This window comes from Bactrocera oleae, chromosome 2 (assembly GCF_042242935.1).
Source record: "Bactrocera oleae isolate idBacOlea1 chromosome 2, idBacOlea1, whole genome shotgun sequence".
Taxonomy (NCBI): Eukaryota; Metazoa; Arthropoda; class Insecta; order Diptera; family Tephritidae; genus Bactrocera; species Bactrocera oleae.
The window spans coordinates 71712889-71732722 of NC_091536.1; the positions used below are offsets into that span (position 1 = coordinate 71712889).

Genomic DNA, 19834 nt, shown 5'->3' on the forward strand with positions numbered 1-19834 from the left:
AAAAACTGTTGAAGCGTACCTTTATTTTTAATTCCTACCATAAACACTTTTTCAAATTTCCAACTTCAAAAAAGCTTAAATTTTGTCTACCGCGCCAGATTTTTTATTATAAATATTTGAGCTAATTTTTCAACTAAATTGATTTCCCCTGCAAATCATTAAAACTTTAAGTACAATAATATTAAACTCATTTATTTCTTTATTACGATTTAATCACGTACTCTTATAAGCGAGTGTGAATAGAACACTTGTTAACGTAATAACATACTAGTAAAGCATCAGCATAAATTGACTATATATGGTCAACCAGCTAGGTTATATAATACATATAATGGGAAACTTCAAGTATACCATAGAGTTAGCTGCAAAAAAACGGGTCTATTATAAGTGTATTGGAAAATACAACTTAATCGCATAACCACGACTAACATGCCTCGAACAGAAATGCAATAAAATTTGACACTTCAAAATCTTCAAGCACATAATTTCCGTGATAGGTTTCATCCACGGAGAAGGCTGGAATCATTGCAGTAGTGGCGGATCTTTTTAGCGCAGTTCGGTGTAAATCGAAAATTTTTGTTCTTCAAACAATTGAATGTGTAATTAGTATACTTAAAGTATGTGTAATTATGTCATTAAAATTTTAAAATATTGTATACAGTGTTGTTTATACCTTGAACAGTTGAAGTTTGCCACGCTGTTTGTAATACCCAAAAATAATTCATCGGAGATCCTATCAAATATTGTATACAAGTATATAAATGATCAGCATGATGAACTTAGTCGATTTAGCCATGTCAGTTTGTTTGCGAACTAGACCGATCGATCGATGTGAAATTTTGCACCCATTCTTTGTTGGAACGGTCGATATTGCTTGTATGGAAAATTTTATTTATATATCTAGATATATTCTTCAAATTTTGCTTGAGCTATTATTTAAGGCAATGGTGCAATCTCCGAAGAAATTGTTTAGTTCAAATTGCTATAGCCTATAACTGGCATATAAACTGAATGATCGCAATCAAGTGCTGGTATTCAAAACTTTTTAATTTGACGACCAAATTCGACATGGGTTATGGTCCACGACAACGGAGCAATCTCCGAAAAAATTGTTCAGATCGAGTCACTATAGCATGTAGCAATCATACAAATTGACCGATCAAAATTCTTATAAGGAATCTTTTGTATTTGTGAAGGGTATAAAAGCTTCGGTGCAACTTTTTTTTACTTCAAAAGAATTTGTATGTGTGAGAAAAATGGGCATATTTTAGATTCTTAATAATAAACTAAGAAATATGAATTTATCCAAAACTTCAAACTTTATTAAACGTTTCTAAAAGAAATAAATAATAAACAACTTTTGTTTCAATCGAACCCATATTTGATCTATAAGCAGATTATAAGGATAATGTAAGCTGAATCTAAAATATTCTTTCATAGCGAAAAATAAAATGGTTTATACTTGTATGTAGAAATATTTCAGTTTTTTCCAAAAATAATATTGTAATATAATACTTTTAAAGCATGAACGCAATTAAGCTGACGAATAGGTAAGGTTAATCTGCTGACATAATTTATGATTAAAGTATTTTATCATAGTAAAGTTGACAGCATTTCATCAGAAAATTCTGTCTATTATTACCAGTTTCTAGTGAATTTTTAAATAATCCAAAAAATAAAATGGAGATAAATATTCCACAATAGACGTGTTTTTAGTATATTTTTTAACGATCCCAAATATTTTAAAATATGCGCAATTTACTCCCGCTAATACCGTACCAAATATTATAATAAAATATTTAGTTATTTTTGGTCACTATACAATAACAAATAAATTAGCAAATTCTATAATACAAAAGTGTAAAAAATATATGCTTTAATTTCTATAAGCTGTATTCTACTGAAAAAGTGCAGTAATTTTTGTGCTTTTTCCTTTTATTGTGCAAATTTAATATCTGTCAATTTGTGCATGCATTTCTTAAATATGTTAAAGTACCATAAATCGATTTAAGTTGACTGTTGTATTTCGATTTCTAATAGGATTTTGCGTATATACTTTGTTTCTATTTTACAATAATCTTAAACTTCAGATTTTGTGCTATTATTTAAGGGGCTTTATTCACTTTCGAATTTAAAAAAATAAAATTTTTTCATTTATAACGAATTTATATATATTTGAAAATGTTCTCCGAAAATTTAAAGTTAGTCTGGCAAATATTTTCGAATATATTTTTAACTTAGTGCAATATACAGCCAAAACTATAAACGCTGTTTTTAGAGTCGTAAATTACTTTGAAAACCTCTAGATCGATCAACTTGAAATGTTCACACGACCTTCTTAGATAGATTTGTCAGGTCAGGATTAAAGGTTTTTGATAATAATTTCGATTTTTTAAGCTACTTTGAAGTGTTAATTTTTTCACAGAAATCTTCTTTTTTTGGGGAGCCGAGCTTTTGTTAAAAATTCAAATATTACTTCCGTCCTTCGATCACCACTTGTGAGCATCTATTGTTATAATAATTTTTTTGGTTTTTTAATTTGAGATAAATTTAAGCAAATAAATCTTAATCACCGCCAGACACCTTTTTTCGAAGGTCCTTTTGGAGACTGGCTACGGGATAAAATGAAACCAAAAATTTTCAAAATGATTCGCCGATTATAATCGTTTAATTATTGTACTAAAGAACATAAAATTCTGTAAAAGCATTGGCTGATTTCGACTTAAGCTATTTTAAAATTTAACACATTTTTAAATTTTATATATATTTTTCAACTAATTTATTGTTTTTTTGCAAACAAAAGCTCTAGAAAATGTTGCCATTAAGTATGCACTGTTAAATTTATTTTACTTTATGCAATTTTTAAATAATCAAGTATAAATCACCATGAACAAAATATTGAATTTATAAATCATTTTGGAGCAACTCAAAGAATCCATGATAAATAAATTAAATTGAAGCAAAATGCAGTTCTATGCAAATGAATAGATATACTACATAGATTTTCCGAAAGTACAGATAAGAAAATTGTTCATCAAAGCTTACAACTTTTCCGCTTTAAAAAGTATATATTGAATATAGTGCAGCATTCAGGGAATATATATTTCAATTTTATTATATATGTATGAATATCCACTTGGATGTATGTATGTGTGGGTAAATGCTCTTGCGCTATAATTGAAATAAGTTATTTACCGTTGAGATGCAAATGCAAACGTGAAAATGTAATTGAAATGCGGAATGCGGAATGCAAGAAATCAATGAAAAAGTGAGAAAGCAATGGTGTTGTAAATGAGAGAATAAACTTAATTGAATTGATTGAAATCATGGAAAATAAATTAATTTGATTTTATGATTAAATGGAGCTTTTATGCCTGACCACTTCATTTTAATTATTACTTACTGTCACCATTGATCCACTTAGCCAGTGATGAGGCGAGCGAGTACCGATAGATAGGTGTACTTGTAGTGAAAAATCAGTAGTTCAGCAAAGACATGCTAAGGATGTTGTTGTTGTAGGCTTGTTTGTTGACATTTGCGGTGTACATCCAGAGCAGATGCGCCACCTGTGACAGACGGGTTTGTGCGCCTCATGCAAATTAAGTTAATATAATTTCTAAAGTTGACTCAGCATGTGTAAATTGGGTACACATGCACACACTTGCATACACACAAGCGTTCAGTGAAAACTACGGATAAATACCGTACGCCAAACACGTGTCCATAACGCCCCAACAAATGAACTCATATATGATACACGCATATATACTTAAGCGCCCAGTCATGACAGCAAACATACAATGCGGTTTGCCATCCTACACACACACACACTAAACACATATTGCCACTCAACCATGACTTAATTTTTAAATCCTTAATGCCGGCAAGTGGGTGTCTTTCGGAAAGAATCACGGGTTAGTGGAGGTCGTTTGAGAGCGCCTGATCGGCTGCAGAGGATTAACCGAACACCAGCCAATTTAAAATGTCAATTAATTAGCAGATTGCCAACAGATGCATACAAGTGGAAAATTGATTACTGCTACATAACGGCACAAATCATCTCTTTCTCTCGAAATCATCTGATGTCATGTGCAGTGAGACGATTTGATTTCGGTCTTTTCCACACCCCACCCCGATTGGTAAGGGCGAAGCCAATGTAAGGCAGCAGCGGCGGTAACAAGCTTCACTGCGTTGTCAGGGACACAGCCAGCCGCGCCTGGGCTTGCCTTATAGCCTTGCCATGCCAATGTATTCGAATGGGTTCGGTTTAATTGGTCTCACTGCGGGACGACTACAGTTATGTGCATATGCGACAGACAAACCTGAATGTCGAAAATATAATAATAAAATATGTATTTTTATAATTAGAAATTATTTCTTACTTTTTTAAATTTATTTCCAAATGTATGATGCTACCCAACGCTGCTTTAGTTTAGAGTATTTAGTCAAGCGGATGATAATATTGAACAAATTCATATGTGAGTAAAGTGAGGTAACGGGTTATTAAAAATTGTTAGCCACAACTACTGTAACGACATTTAATGAAAAATATGAACGTTAAATAAATGATTTGAATAGAAATACGAAGTTGACGTGTGGGTACTATAAACAACCATATGTATATGGTACAAAGATGAGCTGCTCTAACATTCGGCGGCTTTAACTGAAAAAATGTAATTAATTTATAATTAGCTAAATAAGGAAAATGTGATATATCAGTGAGAATGTCTGTCGTAAAAAATACTATTTTTTAGACTTTAAACATAGAGATCGTATTGATTATCATACACCATAAATGATGTGATTGTTTTGTGAAAATATAAATATTATACAAATAAAACATTTTTCAAACATGTGGCAACCTTTCCCAAAAATGTTTCCGCTAAAAATTGTTTTTAAGCTTGTTCAACTTGATAGCAATATCGTTGCAAATAGGTATACTCTAAAAAAGGTGGCAACCTTTCTCAAACATATTTTCAATGACAAACTTTCTTAAATCTCTTCAGTTTGTAGTGTTATGTAAAGTTATACATTTTCAATCAATATTTCAAAATAGGTAGCACCGCTGAGTATTTATTCATAGGTTTGTATTTGTTACAAGTATCCGTATTTGTGATATTGAAATTCATTTAAATTCAAAAACGTATTTTTTTTTTCATTTTATGACCTACGCAACATAATTTTCCAATTATTTTGCCCTGGTATGCGAAGTCACATATACTTTTTATTTTTTTATGTTATCCACGATTTGACTACATTTTTCGTTACTTTCAAATGATCATCCCAATGAATTTATTCAGTGACTTCATTAGTATCTTGAAAAGTTCAATAGTATTAGTATATATAAGACTGAATATTTGGCTTTCATTTATTATTTCAAAAATTTTACTAAAACATTCCGAGAGCAAAATAAGGTACATATGGTATATAATATTTTAGATAGAAATCTGCTAATAGAATAGACCTTCGTCAAAATTTTAGCTTCTTTCATGAAGAAAGAAAAACTTTTCTCAAACCATATTATTTCTTTAGTTTGCTGTATGGGAAATATCCGAAGCGAAGTAAATATCGAGACCAAATACACAACAGAAACCCATTTCATGACTTCTATAGTACCCAGATACAAGTTTAGCTCCATTATGATTACGTAGACTTGACTTTTCATGAGAGTTAGTAAAATAAATTGGTTTCACTATTTAAATATTTTGTTGCAATAAAGAACTGTGTTGCATTTCCTAAGATCATAATTCAATAATTCTCATCGTCATTATTACACACACAAGACCGAAAGTTTTGATTTTGATAAAAGCAGTGGGACGAAGCTTCACAAAGAAACAGAAGAATTAAGATCACAACATAAATTTATAGAAAAAAAGATCGGTATATAAATCCTCCTTGAAGCGGAAATTCCAAATTGATTGCAACAACAACAGCAGAGCGTGTAGAACAATTTCGTTGCTAACTCAACTAATTTAAGCCAATTTAAATTTGCTATTTGCTAAGAAATCGATTGCTGCATTGAACAGCACAGAGGCCAAATTCAAGTACAACAAAAGCCGCCAACAATGCCAACAATGTTGATGGTTAAGCAAGTGCAAGGCGACTCACTACATTTGCCTCTAAATACACACACTTACATATATTGATTACTTGAATAGGTATGTATGTATGTGTATGACACTTTACACCTTAGACATTCCACCTTTCACATTGTCATGCACAAATATGTGCAAACTCAGAGTATATTTACACATCATTCAAGTAGTCATTGAATCTATTTTCAGTGATTATTGATTATGGAAAACCGTGAAAGGTTATTTAAATAGTTAAGTTTCCCTAACACTTGTTAGACGCTTGTGAATGGATAGCTCACGCGTTGCATTGAAAAAAGCGTGTGAAAGTTTTATTAAAACGAAAGCGAAGGCTAACAGATACATATATACATACATATATATGTGTAAATTTGTTCTCGTACGAGGGCAAGTATGCAAAGTTTTTATTTTTGTTGAAATATTTTATTCAAACAAGAAAAAACGTTTACTTCGGTTGATTTGAAAATGGATTTTCCGAACTAAACAATTTCTTCGGAGGTTGTACCGTTGCTTTGGACAATAATCAGATTTCGTGACCTCATTATATACAAGAGTTTCTCATACAAAGACTTGATTCCGGTCGTGCAGTTTGTATGGCAGCTATATGCTATATTGGTTCGATCCGAATAATTTTTTTGAAGTTTATAGTGAGGCTTTCGATAACTAGACATTCCAAATTTCAAGAACATATCTCATAAAAAAAATGTTTCCCATACAAGGCCAAGAGTGGTTCGACAAATGAACAGCTTCTTAGGGAGAAAATTACATGTGCAGATCAAGATCTCAAAAATTGAGGGACTTTGCATATATATACGGACAAAATCGACATAGCTCATCACGCTGATCATTTACATACAAGTATATATTATTTATATATATTGTATAGGGTATCCTTCTAGGCATTAAAAACTTCGTGACACTTGATATACCCTGTCCAAGGTATAAAAAAGGCGAATGTAAATTATTAAGAATTAGAAATACTTCTCCAGCGAGATGTAGCGGTTAGAAAATACCCTTATCCCAAAGCAGAGTCTCAGTGTGAAAGTCGGCTTTATATATTTACCCTCAATAGCATTAGCATTTCGCACAGCTCTTTGGTTTATCAAAGACCAGTAACAACAATCTGTGTGATCAGGTTTTGACAAAAAAAAATTGCAATTCGTCACCTATAAAACATATTCTGATAATCCATTGGCGAATTAAAGCTTTTCAGGTCCTCTATTTGCGGTAGAAAATCAAGGCACACTCCATAAATAAGAGGAGGAGATCGTCCAAACATCTAGGAAAGGCGTAAACGCTTTCCTTCGGTTTCGGATGTCTTAATTTACTACATTTTTAAAATTAATCCTATGTTATATCCTTATTCACCAGATTATTTAAAACGAGTTAACGGTAGGAAACGACTTGAAGTTGTTAGAATTCTGATCTCCCTCATGGAAAACAGCAATAATAAAAGGACTAAAGTGTCAAGAACTTTTTAATTTTTTATCTCTTGAAATTTTAAGAATTTCTGTTGCAATACATTTTACTATGTCAAAAAAATTTGCTACAGTTCAGAAGTTATGCCGTTATTAGACTCATCACTCTTTGTTCAAGTTACTAAATACAATATTTAATGACAACAACTTAAAATAACAAATATCGAAAATTTTGATTCTGAAATTAATTTAAATACCAACTAAAACACGTTGTTCATAACATAACAATTGACCCCGAAAGTCAGCATTAAAGTCTACGGACTAGAAGAGTTGGAATGAGATAATTCACCAAACTTTGCATGATAGATAAGTATAAGCAATAAAATAGCCTAAGCCGAAATAAGACTCAAATATGACATACTTTTATGGCATACAAGATATTTTTATTTTAAAATTTAAGGAGTGAAATTTCTTTTCTTAAAAACCTTCCAGCAGTATTTTTTCAGCTCGTAGTTAGACATGTATCATACTTTGACCTTTTAATTTTTTTTCTTTAAAAAATATTATGAAATAATGTAAAAGTTTCTAAATACCGATTTGTGGCTTCTATTATCTAAAGAGCGCTCCTCTTGAAAAATATTTTTAAACTCATTTTCTTTATTCTACTTGTAAATTCTCGAGCAGTTGGCAATTACATTGAGAAACACAACAGCTTCATAGTTGTCGCTCTAGAAATAAAATTAGTGGTAGATATTATAACCATATAGTGTGGTAAAATATTAGCAAGCAACTGCAAAGATAATTCCTTTGGTGATGTTGAGTACCTTAGAAAACCGCTTCCAATTTAGCTTTTCTCCTAACTTGTGAAGAAAGCCATAATTCGGCAGATTGTATTATATATTTTCATTTAATTAAAATTGTGGTGAATTTTAAAATAAGTGATAATAGCAGTAGAAGTGCAGAAGTAGCCAGAGTGTGGTCATGTGGCTACACTGAACTCTTCAAATACTATCCATCATTATGAAGATGTTCATGACAAGATTAACTTGCTGCTTGTCTTCTCAATCAACAATACATATGTAAATATTTAATTTTAAAATTAAAGCAAAGTGAAATTTGATTTAATGCATGGCATATGCAGAAAAGCATTACACATGTTTATTCAAGTATGCATTTACAAATAAAGTTGCTAGTTTGAAAATTAAAGTAACTTTTGGAATTATGGAATTCGGGGAATTTCATGAATTTTGCGACATTGTCATTTGGAGATACAATTTCATATTAATGATAACATTTGCCAGACTAATTTAATGGAAATATTTCACACAGCCGGAAAATACTTTTGCCATACCACAAACACCTGCTGGCGTTGAAAAAGTGAAAAACGAAAAATTGCATTTTAAAGCTACTTTTGCATTACTTTGCTTTAATTGAATATGCAACTAATTTATGCAAACGAAATTCAATTTCATGACATGGCATAGCAAGGAAAAAATGCAAAACCTTCAACACCGCTATGCATAAGTTTGTTTGTAGCTAGTTGGTGTTGCTGCTTTTTTGGTTTTTGTCAAGCAACCAGATCGATGGTTTGTTCGTTTGTAGGGAGGATTATGGACGTTTCGTTGAGTAGTTGGCTTGTACACCTGCGCTATGTTTTATGAACATACACATGGACAAGTACAAATACATGAATGTGCTATCTGCTCCTTATGTTTTGCCATGCTGCGTTATACCATGCTATGTTATGCTATGTTATGTCCTGACATATCATGTTATGTTATTTTATCCGTTTGCATGCTATGTTATGTCATTGTAATGTCTATACTCTGTTATGTCATCCTATGCTATGTTATCTCATGATGTGCTATGTTATATCACGCTGTGTTATATAATATAATACTATGCTCAGTTATGTCATGCTATACCATGCTATGCTATGACATGCTATGCTATGACATGCTATGCTATACCTATTATACCATTCTTTGCTATGCCATGATATGCTATGTTGCTATGGCATGATATGTATGTATGTATGCACCGGATCACCACATGCAGTAGCTGGTCGCTTTAAATGCAGCATTAAAACATTTCAATGTCATAAGCTGCTATTTGTTGAGGCGCCACAGCCACATTATTTGACCCTTTCACTATAGCACACACATGTGGCAAGTATGAGTGTTCTGCATATACATATTCATATTGCCGTTGCATGCGTGTATGGAATTTATGAAATCTGTGCGTTCATGCGTTTACACCTTGTTATTGTTGTTGTATGCTGGCGAGGATTTCAAGCGTCAGTGCCTCGATTGAATGAAAAATGTTTATTTATGCTGAAGTGATAAATACCAAATCCCCTTATAAGTAGTTGTCTGTTTTTCTGCCATTTTCACAAACACATACACCCATACAAGCGCATACACTCTTAGCTTGCAATACAATGTAATGCTGCTCACTTAAATATTATGATTGAATTAAATCTTAATGAATGCTATGCATATTAAAACCCGGCGAGAAGGTGTGTGTGTGTGTATGCGTGCGTTGTGTAAGCCGGAAAGGGACACAAGGGACGCATCAACACATTTCATTTCATTTCCACGTCATCACAAAATCGATTTCCCAGCCGTACAATGTTAATGCTATCTTTTTTCCCATCTCCATCCTCACGCTCCGCTGCGTCGCCACTCGATAATCTCAGCGTTGTAGAGTTGCATGTGTGTGTGTGTGTGTTACTGACCACACAGTTTTGATACCAATTTACGTAACCACACACATGCATAGAAGTGGATAAATAAAGTGTACACAGGAAAATTTTACACACACAACCACACACAAACATTGTTTATCCCTTGATTACACGCTGGTTTCAAGCGTGTAGCGGTGTGTGTGTATTTAGGCAGGCGTTCGTGGGTTTGTATAGGCAAAAAGGCTCAATGAAAAATTTATGTAAATTACAACATCAAGTCTGACCGACCGCAAAGTGCCTACACGCACATACGCGCACTCGCACACACTCATACAAACATACGCGCAGACAAATAAAGGCACATGCCCATAAATTTACGCGCGCCCACAATCATGTTCACGTTTCGGCTTGGGTCCCGCCTGTTTTCGGGTGACATGCATGCGAGTGCATAAAGTGGTTCAATTAAACATAACCGCAGGTATTGTCAACATCCAGGAGGGAAAACGAAAATCGAATAAGCAAAAACAAAAAACCACGGAAAAAAGTGGAAACAAAATACTTTCGAAACAAAATACAATTTCGAATTTGTTGGTGGATTTCGGTGCCAAGTGTGTTTGTATGTGCTTGGTAGTTGTTTCTATTGCCGTTGTTTTTTTTTGGTTTGGTTTATTTGTCCAATTGATTTATTGTTAGCTCCATTCTTGTTCGTTAAAGTGTACTTCAATTTGAAATATTTTTGTTTTGGCCACTTTTTGGAAAATTGAATTGCCGATACAAGCGTTGCTGCTGGCATATGGAAATTTTTAACTCCACTTAATTCGTGGCAAATGCTATTAAACCAGCGGAAATTCCGCTTTTGTAGTGAAAAATACACAGAGTTGCACTTTTTGTGGCCAAATAAAATTATTTCTGTTTTCAAAGTGTGGGATTTGTGCGTTAACAAAATGATATTGCAATTCGAGCAGGTATTCAGCTAGACCAATTTTGTGGTGATGATAGCGTTTAATTTCTTATACCCTGAATAAGGTATATTAGGTTTGCCACGAAGTTTGTAACACCCAAAAGGAAACGTCGGAGACCTTATATAATGTATACATAAATGATCAGCTTGACGAGCTGAGTCGATTTAGCAATGTCCAGGATAGGATAACTATGCTGCTATACAAACTGAACGATCGGAATCAAGTTCTTGTGAGGAATCCTTTGTATTTGTGAAGTGTATTAAGAACTCGATTTTGTTCGAGTAGTTTGTATGGCAGGTATATGCTTTAGTGGTTCGATTCCAGCAAATAAGCAGCTTCTTATGGAGAAAAGGCCGAGCGCCAAAGACAGACAGCCGACAATGGCGACATTGCCACTGCACGTCATGCAGATCATTTATATATATATACAAACTTCGTGGCAAACTCTCTTCAGAGTATAAAAAGTAATATCGAACACTGCTTTGTTCTATGAAACAATATATATTACGTAAGTAAGTTACTGTTGTGTGAATAGAACTATATTTAGCATTTTTGATGGGCATCTGTTCGTGTTTCTTTTCTTTTGTATAATGTGCGCCTAATTCCATCCGATAAATTAAGAGTTTTCGACGTTATTAACCACTCCAAACTATCGAAAAATTCGATGAGAAAATTTTCAAATAAATATAGAGAGATAATTGCCATTGTAAGAAACTGATTTATTGTTATTCGGAAACTAAAACCAAGGTCCTGCGAGCCTCTATTTTCGACAAAGAACAAAATATCACCTATACTCGTATTAGACATAAATAGAGCGCCTTGCAGAGATCGCTGTCATATAGTAATAGAGAGAATCGTTAGGTTAGCCGCAATCCAATGTTATGTTAGGAGTGACAAGTTAAGAGAACTACCGCGGCGATTTCTTGCCTATCTAAAAGCAATAGGGTTAAGTCGAATAATACTTTCTTCTTTCAATTCAACTACAAGGAATATTTCGTGTGCTTTAAAGCTTTAGTTACGAACAAAGTTTTTTTTCGGAATCACTAAAATCCAAAGCGCATTTTGATAGTAAACAAGATTTAGTCAAGGTCAAAAGACGGACCGGTTAATGTTGAGTAAAAAATTTGGCTGTCTGTAACTCTTACTGTTTATAAAATTTAAATACCTACTGGCTTGCAAACTTCATGAGTCTATTATGGAGGTGCTAATAGACGGTTTTTTTATTTTATGTCCGGCTTAAATTTGATCAGCTGGAATTATTATTACTACTATGTTCTTGCTTATAAATATTTTATTCAATATTTTAAATTCATCTCAAAGCTAATAAATATGTACATGACCTAAGTAGCTTAAACAAAATACCGAAAACACCCTTACAATACTACTTAAATGTCCTCCGGCACACACATAGTTCGAAGCAATGCCGTTAATGTCAGAAATCCTTAGGCAGACCATTATAAATATCAGCTCTTGAGCTTTATTGCGTATGTTCTTTTCACACACATACACGCACACCCTCACATAAAGTCATAAAGGCCTTCCAACATATTAATGCTTATTGCTTTTACACCTTTGAAATTTATTGAAATGATTTAAACCCACTTTCGCCGAGACGCGATGAACACTGTGTCCTTATAGCTGTGCACAGATTTAAGATTTTTCAACGCCAACACGGCACAGCCTTCGGTTGACCGCCTCGCGTGCTCACGATGAGTATGTGTATATATATGTGTTTTTGTATATGTGTCTGCAGGTGGGATTGTGCAAAATATTGCTCGAAGCGCTGCAGTCTGCCGGGTCCAGCAGTTGCACAGATGAGGTGCATGAATTTTCATTCGCCAAGCTTATAAGCAAACACACATATATACGATATATATATATATATATATATATATAATTTACTTGTTGTGTTGCCGCCACAACTTTTATGTGTGGTAATTGCATTATACCGTCAGTATTGTAAATAACACTCAACTCCTTCGGTGCGCCGACTTCAGCTCACAGCCCCGCAGCGGTGGACCGACCGGTCGACTGTTGCCAGCGCTACTTTTCTATGCCTGTGTCCAGCATATTCACTGATTTTATTTTATTATTCTTTATTTTGTTTTCAATGCTTTCATTATGTTGCTCACTCGCCACACACATACTTAGACTCGCACACAAAGTACTATTTATGTGCCTGTATTTATATTCTTTATAGTATTTTGTATTGTCGGTGGCGAGTATTTTACTGCCAAGCGGTAAGTACTTGCTGCCTATTTTGTGGTGCTTGGCGCTCGGGTTGCCAGCTTTTGTGACCATTGTTGTGTATTTCATATTTTCCCACAACCATAAATATTTATAAACAACATACATTTTATTACCACCTATCTGTGTGTATGTGTGTGTGTTTGCAATTTGCTCGCATGTGACTGTATACTAATTTTTTTCGCTTCACCGCAATACATACATACAAGTACAGGTATATAAGCGCAAATATCATTTTATGAGCATGTAAGTGCACTTACGCGTATAAATCGGTTTGTATAAGACAAGAAAGAAAAAATTGTGTGTGTGTGTGTGTGCATGTGTTTGTGCGCTCGCACACAGTCATAATCATAAAAACGTCTGCATAGCCGCAAAACTCGGGCCGGGTCACTTTATCGGCTGGAAAAAGCACAGTAATTGCACTCTTTGCTTCATTTCATTCACAGCGGAAGCACATCCTCTCACGTTTGCTGCCATCCTGCATTGCTAGTGTTGGCGTTGTTGTCGCAGCCGCTGCCTGCGCTTGTGTGGCGCATCTATTGTAATACATCCACTCGCTACACCTGTATAAATATACTAGTCTACACGCATGCCGGGAAATATATGTTTATAGTTGATTTCAAATAGTGCCCTTTTGGAAATCAAATGCTTCACTGATCACGTTATATGAGGCACTGAGGCACATTACTGCTATCTGCACTATTAGATCAGTCTCGATATTTTTTAAAGTAAAAAAAAAATCATAGTACTAGGGTGAAACCTATTGGAAAAGGAAGATCAAATAACAATAAAGTGAGCAAACATAATTTACGGGCGATCTAAGGTGGGGAAGCGCAAGGGAAGGCTATGATTGAATTTTTAATGGTTAACAATGGCTTATCTGACTTTTGTTTCCGCCTTCAGAGAAAAAAACTCTAAAACATGGCGTGTTTTCTCTTTGTTGGTGTGCAACTAGCCTAGCAATCACAAAACTATCTGAGCAGTTTTTTTTAGTTTTCTAACGCCATATTACTTAATCCGATTGCGCTTATCAAACGATCTATTAGAATAGTATGGATTTCTTCTTACTAGACTTAAACTACTCTTAGAAAGAAGTTCCGATAGGGTCGCTGTGGATTATATACACGTGACAATATGTGTCTGAACTAATGGCAAAATATGAGCACGACAACGGAAATATTGCAATTATAGCGGCCTGCTCATGCGATTGTCTAAATATTTGTGCTTACACATATAAAAGCGCATACGCATTTTCACCATATAGAGAGGATATACATATATAGCAAATAGACATATATAGTATACGTTCATGATAGACATACCTAGACACATGTAGGTATTATCCATAGGAAATGATTGTAAAATGTGGTCGCTACTCGTGTTTCATGTCACATTCAAGTCATGTTTTCGAGGTAGCTAATAATAACCAATTTAATGGCTGCGATTTTTCTCCATTCAAAATACATTTGCACATAGAATTGAAATGAATTTTTACACATTCATTTCGTAATAAAAGTGTTTTAGTAGTTAATATTCATAACTTGGTAAAAAGGAGTTATAAAATATATATGCATATATTATATATAGATATAATGGGTTAATATTATGGTTATGGAAAATATAAAAGAAGAGAGGTTTTGCTTGTTTTTTTTTTGTTTTGCAGAAAAGTGGCATTTTGGATGCCAGAGGTACATCAGTTATTTTTACATTACGTTTATGTTGACTGTTGACAACTTCATTTCGTTGCTCCCGCTCTTGGGAAAGAAAGTTCGCAGCTTAGCTCTGTGCTTTTGTCATCCAGTAAAGTTTCAATAAAACAATCTAATAAATTGTATTTGCTAACTTTTCGTCCACACATGATTGTTCAGTATTTACAACAGTACAAAAAAAAATACCCTTTTCACTAGACTAATTTGAAATAATTGAAAAATGTTAGAGACTGAATGCGTTGATTAAATTCTTATAGAAACACTGCAGTCATTTTTTTTGTGAATTTTTCTATATTTTACCAGGAAGAACCATCATCGACTTCCATAATAGGGGGACTGCAACTCGAACTAACCCTTATCCTATTATATACCATTCCACCGGTACTACCGTAAATTATCTCATCGGGAGCCAAATCAATATGTTGCAATAGATTAACTCTGCTCAGATAATGCGTTTTTCGGTACCCAGTCAATATGAGTATCTCAAAACTACCAACTGCGATCGTTGATCGTTAGGCCGACGTGCGTTCAACGCTGTATAGCGGATACTAACTATTACTTCTACAATTGCCGTTGTCAATGTTCAAAGGACCATGAATTTTCGGCAAAAACTTTTCTTTACAATTGCCTATTCAGTTCAAAATAGCACCTGTTGACAAAAATGATTCTGTGTTGGATTTCAAGGCTCACATTGTTGGTGTTGTTGATGCTGCTTCCGAGATTGACAAAATTACATACAACTTTAAAGTTATGACTGTTAGCAGTGACGTAGGAGCCAGGACGCGAAGGCGCTGACTCTTTCTTTGATGACAGGAGATATTCTGTCTTGTTCTCATTCTCCACCACACCCATTCGCATGCGTATGCTAACTATATTTTGAAATTCCAGTTCTAGGCCCACTCAAAAAATATTTCTCAATTAAAGAACATGATCTGCGAAGTTTATTTGTTGTGGTGTAGTGGCTTAAGGTATATTTATCTCTTACAACAAGTGATTAAATGGTGCTTATGTGATATTTTTAGAATTCTGATCCGAAGTAGTTGAAGGATATCGATCTGGCAGACATACAGTACCCATTGATAAGTGCTATTTTTCGTAGCTAGCTTTCGAATTTTCGAAGAACAATAGAATTTCCTAAAAAATCAGCGTTTTTTTGAGTCCCTGTTTTCGATCCAAGGTTTTATTTATCGAGAATTTTAGAAAGGTAAGGTTATTAGCGTTTGGATTTTATAACCTGAACAGAGTATAGCGTCAGAGACCCTTAAAAAAATATACTATATATATAAATGATAAACGTGACGAGCTGTGATTGTGATTTTGAGATATCGATTTGAAAATATTAGAAGATACAACATTTTTGAAGGATATTATAACTTCGGCGTAACCGAAATTAATGTTTCATCTTGTTTTGGATCTATTTTTTGATTGGGTGATTAGCTTACCACATTAAAGCAATTTACAACAACAACACATAAATTATAATCTATAACTTTAGATTTTATCTGAGCGGTGATCTAAGCCTACAACCCATCTAGTAGTAGTCACGCACTCAACTCATTAAGACCGTTACAATATTCTTTATAAATCTCATTTATATCTGACATTGCTCATACGCCCCTACCAATCTTAGCAAGCATACAACACAATCATCCTTCTCTTCCGAACTAACGCACTTAATCTAAAGTTATGCAATTTTCTGAGTATTCAACGGTATTTAGCGACAACGCCACATGCTTTGCATTCATTTCACCAACAAGAAAGACGAGTGTGTGTGTATAACAAACATTCAACTTTTCGCTAATAAACATTTATGTAAGTGAATTCTATTATTTACCTGTGCGCCGAACAACCCTTTATCGCGCGCTTTATTATTTCAGCATTTTGCATATCTTGAATCGGAAATAATTTACAGGACTCAACGTGTACTCAACGCGTCAAACCCGGCCTCAAGTACACCTGCGTGTGTGTGTGTGTGTGGCGATGCTCGTTTAGCCGCTCATTCATTCATTTCACCCTTCTCAAGCTTACACTTTCCCTTTCGCTTTTGCCTTTCCTTTTCCATTTCCTGTGTCTACGCCCGAATACGTTCAAGTGCTTGTGTATGTATGCGCTGTGCTATCTGAAATCTTCTTTGTGCTTTGTTGCAGACGCTGACGACAAGCGACATCATCGTTATAAGGTAATTTGCAACTCGAAACGATGCGTTGTCGCTGGCTACAGCGGCGGTGACGTGAATGGAAACGCAACTAGATTTGATTATGATAATTTTGACAGAGTTATTCAGGTGTTCTAAATGAGGCACACACTTATTTCAATAAACACACACATCCACACACACATATAAATTCAGTCATGTGTTTGGTATGTTTCAGGTCAATTTGTAGAAACACTTTTTATACCCTGAACAGGGTATATTTAATTTGCCACGAAGTTTGTAACACCCAGAAGAAAACGTAGGAAACTCTATAAAGTGTATATAAATGATCAGCGTGATGAGCTGAGTCGATTTAGCCCTGTTTGTCCGTCTATCTGTTTGTATATATACGAACTAGTCCCTCAAGTTTTGAGATATCAATCTGAAATTTTTCACGCTTCCTTTTTTCACAAGAAGATGTTTTTTTTTGCCGAAACAGCCTATATCGGACCATCAAAGCGTATAGCTGTCATAAAAACTGATCGATCAAAATAAACTCCTTATATGGAAAACTTTGTTATTTGGTAAGATATCTTCACGAAATTTGGCATGGATTAATCTTCGAATATATTGTTCAGAGGGGCCCACTATACGAGCTGAACGATCAACATCAAGATAAAGAGCTTTTTACACTTTTTTATGCTGTAAGAAATACACCCGTGAAGGGTATTATACCTTCGCTGCAGCAAAAATTAACATTTTTTCGTGTTCCTTATAAATAACTGTGCGCATACAAGCTGTGTCAATAGGAGTGAAAGCGTTCACAGATTATGGAGCATTTTCCTTTATTTTGCGTTTTTATTGCTTTGCTTTAATAGGTATACATGCCAATAACAACAAAAAGGTGCAGATTATTAAACGACAACGACAGCAAAAACAACAACAGCTACGAAAGGAGCATTTTAAGTAGAAGGATTAAAGAAAAATTGCGCACAACATTGTGGCAAACCGTTATACACACACCCACACATACATATTCAAAAATATTTGACTATACACACACACCCACCATACATTTCTTCATTCGTTTATTTGTATGGGAGAAAGCGTTTATGTGTTTGCCGTGCGGTTCCAAGATGCGGCCGCACTGGGTTGTCTTCTTGGCTGGCTCGGCTCGCTCGGCTGTTTTTAATGACGGGCTCTTTACGTAAGTGCGACGTTGCCGCCAACAACCGGAACCAGGAGAATTGTGCAAAGATGTGAGAAAATTAAGTTGATACGAAAGTGATGAAGATCTTGATACACATGAGATTACCTTACATATACACATACATAAGCACTCACACATAGATACACTCTAAGGATGCTACGAAAATAATTTATTAAATTTCTCTATTAGCTTGAAATTGGGCCACAGCAAAGCGTCGCGTTGATAGTGTGCACATTTCACTCTGCGCTTGTGTGCCAGTCAGTGGATGTGTGTGTATGTGTGTTTGTAGCGGAACATAGCTAAATAACTATTAGTGCCACATAAAGTGCTGCAGCGCAAGATTTATCAGCGTTTAGTGTTGCCGTACTCGACTCGACGCTGTCAGTATTGAAATAAATTTCCTCGATTGTCGGCAAACCGCCCCCATAAGACCGCAAAGAGGGGGCAAAGGGGTGAGGGTACGCTACGTGTTTTGCAAGCTGATAATCATTTGATAGATGAATATTATTTTCAAATGTTACAGGTCGTTGCAGAGTGTTGATTGGGCTCATCCAACATGAACACATACATATATACATACTTGTATACATATGTACATTCAACATATACATACTTGTATATACATAATGTGGTGATTTGAAAGTTTAATGCCATTAATTATGTTGCATAGTAGGAGTTTGACTAAAATGAAAATGAAAATTAGTTATATATTCGAACTTCCTAATTGCTTAATAGTTAGTATTAAGTTAAACATATGTAATTGTTTAAATTTCTAATTGAATAACTTGACTTTGACTGCTACGTAGAAGCATTTACCTACATATGCGCACATATGTACATACATATATAAGTATTATGATAAGTTTTTGTAGTTATTGGAAGCGATACTGTGTTAATATGCTTAATTATAATATCAAATTATACACAGATTGCAAATTATGCGCTCAGCAGTTTAAAAATTCAATTTGAATTATAAATTTAGACAAAATTATATTCAAATGCTTTTGAAACACAACGATATTAATTAAAAACAAGTAAGGAAGTTCTAATATCTATATCATTTTTGACACAAAAGCATACCATTATCGAAGGCTTTTATTTTATCATATGAAATATATATCCTTCACATTGACCGCTATTTTCGGTAAAAAGTTAACTATAGTCACTGGGGTCCACATATTCAGTACGTAGGGGCTTGAACAGTTTTGGTTCGATTTAGAAAACTTTTGGTCACAAAGTGGCATATAAACGCATTATTCACCCAAAGTTGTACCTCGATACAATCATTGCTGCTTGATTTGCATAGGAAAAGTAAAAGAATCAGATGAAATTTAAAATGGTGTTATATGGGAAATAAGCGTGGTTGTAATTCGATG

The 19834-nt window shown here is 34.3% G+C and overlaps 1 protein-coding gene across 2 annotated transcripts in view; it reads left to right on the plus strand.

Moving 5' to 3' along the window:
* Kul (Kuzbanian-like) overlaps positions 1-19834 on the plus strand; it is a 104375-nt gene that overhangs the window by 21123 nt on the left and 63418 nt on the right. The window lies entirely within an intron of this gene.